Below are 7,620 nucleotides of genomic sequence, written 5' to 3'. Positions count from 1 at the left end.
CAAACAAAACAAACATTTCCAGTTTCGCTCTATCTGCCACAGTTCTTCCGTCCGTGCCAGCCAAAGAGCCCCAGGCAGGACTCGAATGGCCGGACACGTGGCTGCCTCCGGCYGCAGCCCGTGGACCCGCAGCAAGGTGACAGGTTTGGCACACGYGGGAGGCCGGTCACCCAGTTCCGCAAGGACGAGGAGCGGAGCCACGGCCCCGCCGCCGACCCGCTTCGCCCAGGACGGGACACGGCCTTCAGGGACCTACCAGCATCCACCAACTGCGGAACCAAAGAACAAAGGCATCGCTAAAAATGATACATAAGGTTAATGAAAATAAAGGCGACGCGTAGAAGAACACTTGATATTTCAGACTAGAAATGAATACGTTTTCATACTTAGTTTTATGAAGAACCCACCCAGATATAAGCTATTTTGAGCTCCAGCAGCCGAGCGCTGCTATTACCTTTAGGAAGACAGAAAGTGCACAGGAAGATTTTGCTTCCTAAGCAGAAAATGCCAACAGAGCATTCTGGCTACCCTAGCACTAATTAACAAGGCAAGGACTAATCAGTAAAACACACCAGGATTTAACACTGTAAAAGGGTAAACCGAGTTTGCTGATGAGAACAATAAACCTGAGGAGGTTCATGCCTTACAGTGACTACTGCCTTATAGGAACAAAATACATACAAGAGCACAATGTACCTAGTGTATGTTATTGTAATGCAGAGAGAACCCAACCTATACATTAAAATGTCAGCTAAATAAATCTGACAAGTACACTCTACAGTGAACGAGCTAACAAGAACACAAACCTGAATTCCGGCTGAACTCAATGGTGGTTGACCTCGCAACAATTTCATGGGTCCTCTATCACTTTTAAGCTTCTAGGCTGCAGTCAAACCAAGATGCTGAATGAATGAATGAATGAATGGATGGATGGATGGATGGATGGATGGATGGATGATGCTCCACACTCACATTACCCAGGTCATCAGATCAGGGCACCGCTGCGACGGCAGCAGCTCCTGTTAAGCTCAGCTCTTCCCTTTGGATACATGTCCTGGGAAGGGGCCGCCCGCATCAGCTTCCATGGGCCGGGCTCTGTGGAGCCCCTCTGAGGCTGCGCGGAGCCGCTGACCCAAAGCTGGGAACCCTCTGTGTTTAGTGGGTGCTGCCCCAGGCTCAGCCTGCCCCCGTGGCAGGGCAGGCAGGACAGGGCTGCTCCCAAGGAGGCAGGAGGACCTCGAGGAAGGGCCGGAGCGGCCCACACGGGCCCCACACTGGGCACAAAGGGGCACCTGGAACACAGCCCCCAGCAGCGCAAACACGTCACTGTCGCCTCGTGGCATGAAAAGCTCCAAAGCTCAGCTCCAAAGCTAGTCCTTATACTCCAGGGCTCCTCCATTCAGGCTGGAACCAGGTGCCAAGATCCCCATCCGTGTGGATGATCCCCATTCCCAGCAGGAACTTGATGTAGGAGGAGCTGTGCAGACTGCGGAGCCCTTGGGCGCCTGCATTAACAGCTGGCCGGATTAGCTGAGCCAAAAACAGGTCCCTGCCTTCTTTGGGGTCTGCACATAGGGACAATAACACCTTTGGAAGGCAAAGGAGCCTCTTCCTAACCTGTCAGGACGCTGCCTTGTGGCACTGTGCTGTGCCCTGCGCCTGCAGGCAGAGTTCAGCACAGAAACATCCCCAGGCCAGGCCGTACAGGACCTCCTGTGCCCACCAAGCTTGAGCTTCCAGAGCTTTAAAGAGCAGGAGTTTTCCACATCTCCGTGCACCAGCTCGCTTCAGGCTTTGCCCAAGAGCGATGAAACAGAACAAAAGATTTTAAGAAGACTAGTAACCTCGAACTGGGTTTCGCACAGAAATACTGTATCTGTGCAGGGGACCTCGCTTCCTCTGTGAAGGATATTKAGCTGGGAATAAACAGGAGCTTCAATCCCATTGATTGTAGGTGAGAAGGGATTATGGCTAAGGCTCGAGAAGGGGGTGCTGCCTTCCTGGTCCCTCGACAGCATCTCCCGTTCTGTGCTGGAACATCATGCACAATATCACATATGCGACAAGCACACAGATATTGGGAAGCTCCTAACGAAGACAGCGTTAATTACTAGGAGTCCCGGAGCAAAAMCCGCTGCATTTGTGCTTGGCTCAGCAGAACCAGCGTAACCAACTTSCAGCTCCAGCCCTGCTGCTCACCCATTCCCAGCCCAAGCAAGCAGCTCTATTTGTGCGCTTCCAAAAAAACCCTTTTGATCCCTAGCAGCTGCACACACACAAAAGGAAGAGACTAAAAACGAACCCGCGCTCGGCAATCTGCAACCTTCAAAATTGCCTCAATTTGAAAGAGGGACATTGAAAACTTGTAGCATTCAGATTGATGTAAATCACATCTGTTATCAGACTCCCCTCGACCTTACACATGTGCTTGCTTCTCTGTAGTTCAGTATCCCAACACATGGGATCCCAGAATGGCTGAGGTTGGAAGGGACGTCTGGAGATCATCCAGCCCGAGCCCCTGCTCCAGCAGGGACACCCAGAGCACGGGGCACAGGGGGATGTAAAGCATCATTTTAATGTAGCTTGGGCTTCCTATGGGTTTCCTGTATGTATCCATGTATCAACATTAGATTTGGGTATTAATGAAAATACTAAATGCAGAAAAGTTGTTTACAATAAAAATAACAGACTGACATTAATTTGGGCTATTATRTTAGTGTTATACTACAGATATTATACTAATAGCAATGAAATGATGAAAAATGATTCAAAGGCCTTTAGGAGACTCAGTTTTGTACATAGTTTAGAATGCAGAAAAAGATAAATCTCAAAGCTGGAAGTAGAGAGCAGACTCTGAGCTGCCTCTTAACACAGTTTGACACGAAGGGTTTGACTCAGCGGGTGACAGATCTACTCGCCTGCGGCCTTTGGGTGACTTTGTACCAAAATTAGCAGATTTCTCACTGGGAGCCTGCACGGAAGTATCTATAAAGGGAACTGGGTCAGGGCAGAAAAACAAGGAAAGGTGTTGAGCGTGTTGCTAAAGCAATCAGTTTGGTCACCCTAATTTAAGACAAAAATAACCCAATCTTTCTTCAGGATGTAATAAWGCAGGGACACCCTTCTTCAGGTCTCAATGCCGTGACAGTGGTTACACACTTGAGGTTGACAAGGCTGTACCCTGCACGCTCATTTTCCCTGGGAACGCAAAAGCCAGGCTTTTGTCCCCCCACCCCAAGCTTTATTTTCATCTGGGTAGATATTAGGCAGAAGACACTATTTAGATCTGAAGCATAAGAGAAAAACGCACAAGAGGRTATTGCAGCGCTCACCTTTACTGCAGCTTTTAGGCTCTTCCTAAGCTCCTAGCAAGCCCCGAGGGCGGCTGCCCGTGCCCCCGTCAGCGCGCGCCCGCCTGACGCTGGGCTGGGCACAGCCGGAGGCGCCTGTCGCTACCGGACACGTCCGGCAGCCCGAATGCAGCCGCGCAGCCGAGGGCAGCCTCGCCGCTCGCTCCCTTCCCGCCGCTGACCTGCCTGTGACCGCCTGGACAAGGAAATCCATCCAGTCACACCGGGGGGTTCTGCAGTGCTACTTGGCAACAGGAGGAGATGGCCAAGATCACTGGACAAGAAGCGAGTTCTAATTCCAGCTTGGTCAGTGACCTCTGAGATACCCTTGGAAAAAGGCACTGCACCCCTGGGTGCTCCCACCCGTGGCTGCTTTGCTCCCAGCATCCCAGAGCAGGGGCTGCTGCCTCCCAGGGACTTGGTGGGGCTGAGAGATCCCATTGCTGCCCTAATGCAAATAAAACAAAACAAAACAAAACAAAATAAAATAAAATAACGAATACTTCAACAAGCATCATCCAGTTCATCCAAGAATACACTGATCAGGGAAAACTTCATCTTTTTGCCCAGCGTTGACAGAGCCCTGGCACAGGCTGCCCAGGGAGGCTGTGGAGTCTCCTTCTCTGGAGATCTTCCCAACCCGCCTGGATGCCGCCCTGTGCCCCGTGCTCTGGGTGTCCCTGCTGGAACAGGGGGTTGGGCTAGATGATCTCGAGAGATCCCTTCCAACCCTAAGCATTCTGTGAGCACTGTTAATTCCCACAAAACTCCCAGACAAGCACCACTAAGCCCATGCTGAACTCTGAGCACGGCAATGTTAGATCTACAGAGTCGCCCTCGAGATGGAGCAAGTTCCGCAGGGCTTCCGAGCGCCGAGGCCCTCTGTGCTCCCCAAGGCTTCCTCAGCCTTGGGGCACAGCTCTCCCTCCTAAGCTAAAAACCCAGGAGGCTCCTGGAGCTTGAATGGTTCTGGTGACTGAAGCAGCCACTCGGGATGTACCTCTAGCAACTGAATCCCTTCACTACTACATGTCTTTAAATATGAACACACTCCTACTGCCGACGCGGCTCATAAAGTCTGTCCTSTTTCTGAAAAGCATCAGCATACAGCCTTTTTAAGGAAAAAGGAAACTCATTAAACCCTGTTTGTTCCCCACTCCCTCTGCATTTTACCTTCATTTCTGTAAGGAGGAATAATTCTCTTTAATGTTGCTGCTAATTGGAATGCATTCAGATAATATCTTAATTTGTCCCAAGGGCCTTTTTTTTTTCTTCTTTTTTTTTTTTAAACGTATAATTACAAAGCCCTCTTGTGGGAGATACATCCCATAAACTAAAACAGGATCCCCCAGTTAGTCCTTCAACTGCACCGAAGTAGCCGTCACCTAGAGCCAGTATCAAAAGAGTATTTTTAAAATATTAAAAAGACATAAGAGATGACTCTGACAGGAGTGTCAGACTGGGGGCGAAGAGGGAACTGGCCACCGAATCCACTAACCTGCTCCTCTCTCCTTCTCCTCTAAATATCCTCTGATTAAGGATCTTCAGAGAGCTTAAACTAAAAGCCACAAATCTCTGTAATTTCTCTATATTCATGTAAGAGCATTTTACACTGGCCTAAAAATGATTGTAGGGATATGTGCTTTGTATGTAGACATACAAAATAACACACAACATGGGTAAAGCTTCTGAAGAGGCAGTAACCTCTACCACAAAAATGCAGTAACATTTCTGTTTGGTTCCACAAAAAAAGTGCATCTAAAAAGATAGTCYGAAGATGTAGGGGCAAATAAATTCATCAAGCCATTCACAGCCCCTGCCACCAGTGTAAAATTGAAAAATTGGAAATAAAATTGAAAAAATTGAAAAAAATGAAAAAATGAAAAAAATGGAAAAATTGGAAAAAAAAATGGAAAATAAACCTGTTAACAAACCCCAACTCAAAACCTGGCAGCAAGAACGCCGGAACCCAGTGAGAGCTCAGACACCTCAAAGCCTCTTTGGCTTGAGTATTTCATTGCACTTGGCTTCTTCCTGGGCAGAGAGGCACGAAGATCRTATTGCTTCAGTTTATTCCAAGAAATAACTTGTTCCTCTTGGAATAAGGTGCACCTTGTGTCCCACATCTGAACAGAAGATCATTGATCTCCTTGAACTCTTTCCCTTCTGCTCCTACTTCCTTGTGGTACGTTAAAATATTTTTTCAATTCAGCTTCAGCTTGAGCRCAAACTTCTAAATCATAAGCAAAGATTTCAGGAAAGGAAATTCAAATTTCCTTTCAGGAAAGGAGAAAGATCTTTACTCTGTAAGTCTTCATTCATTTCAGTATTCCCTCTTTATGGGCCACCTGGAAGATGCTGTTGTGTTTTGCTTTTCAGATGACACGCAAAATGAAGGTGCCTCCGCAGGGACCCTGTTTTAGAACCTTACAGCCCAAGGAGGGCACTGCTGCATGCAGCTGGCAGCCTAAAACCATTGGAAGGCACCTGCAGTTGTAACGTGAGGTGTAATCCTCCCTTCTCAAGCCCAGCTGGACTCAGTGGTGCATCTTGCAGCTTGCAAGGCCATTCAAGCCACACTTCAGAAGCCGGCTGCTTCCTTCACACCTTTTTGGTCTAGGAGCTGGGAAATGAGGAGCATCTTCCGTATTCAAACCCTCCCACAACAGCCCGTGACCGAGGGCACCAAGTGACATCTGGCCGCAGCACTGAGCTGGGACTGCAGATCACAGGGACACGCAGCTCCTTGTTTTGGAGCTCCCAGCTCCAGGCTTGCTGGGTTGGTGGCCCTGAGCTGATTTCTCACCCATCTGCTCCGTRCTGTGCCTGCAAGCCAGGAAGACCTGAGTTTCTTGCAGCGATCCTTGTGCATCGCAGCCACCGTTTCCCTTCATCTCCACAGGGCTCTGCTGCTTTTGCRTGTTATGTTCATGCTGGGTTGGAAATGCTGACTGCTTCCTAACTCAGAGAGCGGCTTGAAGGGCTCGTGGAAATGGAGCTGTTGTGGAGAAGAAGGAAAAATGCTACAAGCTGTAATTGTTCTGAGAAAATGTTACCCGAATATAATATATATTGAAATTTGAAATCCTCGCCACTTTGAAAAAATGATCTTAAAAGCAAAATCATGATTTTAAGGTCTATTTCCACATAAGCATATTATATATCCTATCAGAACARACTTTGCACTAATTTAAACAACAAATAAAAATTACACTTTTCTCACAGCCAAAGCATCTGCATTATGACTAGGAACCTGTAAAGGCAGAGCTATAGAAGATGAGTATAACACCTTCTATATATAAAACAACATAATAAGAGAAAACTCATAYGTCAGCAAAGGAAAACATGAGGTTTCTACATCTCTTTAAGCCAGAACAAAACAGTCAGAAAGAAGATAGAGCTTTTTGTCCTTCCTTGGGTTTCAGATATCAGCTGCTAAACGAAGGTTTAGTGACACAGATTGAGAGCAAGCCACTCATCTCAATGTGTCACTCCACTAAGGACAGTACTAGTTTATCCTTAGTAATGTGATTTTAATCTTTTTCTTTTCTTAACTGCAGCTATGAAGAATGGGCCCTGGAGTTCTTAATGGGGGACAATCTTTTCTTCCTTCAATACACTTCATAAAAGCACCGACAAAAGAAAGTTGCATAATGTTCTTAGGGGATACAAGAGCAGTAACCGCAGAGGTTCTTGATGGAAGCAGAATCCCTGGCTGTCCTGGTCGTGGCTCCTCCCTGTACGAGCCTTTTTCTCTCGTTTCCCAGGAACGGAACCACCACCGGGGTCTCAGCAGGCAGAGCTCCAGCACAAAACTGCAGGGRTTACTGCTCAGCACTTTTGAGGCGATGGCCTTGAGGAAAAAAATATTTCTCAACTTATGGGTAAAATAACAAAGTGAGCGTTTTTATTTATCAGGCCTAGATTGTATCTCCTTGCTGTGAGGGGGCAGCAGGTCAGTGAAATCACTGCACCTGGCAGCATTTCAGCGAGAGGGCAATAGCCCAAACAAGCAGAAAACTCGGCGCTTTTACAGGCGCGGAGGAAAAAGCCGAACCCAACTACGAATTCAAACTCCTACGAASCAAACGCAACAGCCCCCAGACATACCCAGGCGGTGGCACGCGGTACCTGCTTGCGACATTCGGTATCCCAAGGCCGAGCAAGCTGCGAGAGGTGAAAACTAAACCCACAAAGGCAGAGGACGCCCCGCAGCATCGGGGTGCACCCTGCGGCCGCACACGCGCCGGCCTCCCTCCTTGCGGGTTAC

Source organism: Nothoprocta perdicaria, unplaced genomic scaffold, assembly GCF_003342845.1.
Source record: "Nothoprocta perdicaria isolate Ctin4 unplaced genomic scaffold, notPer1 scaffold_91, whole genome shotgun sequence".
In the NCBI taxonomy this organism is placed as follows: domain Eukaryota; kingdom Metazoa; phylum Chordata; class Aves; order Tinamiformes; family Tinamidae; genus Nothoprocta; species Nothoprocta perdicaria.
Note: the sequence above shows the minus strand (reverse complement) of the source record.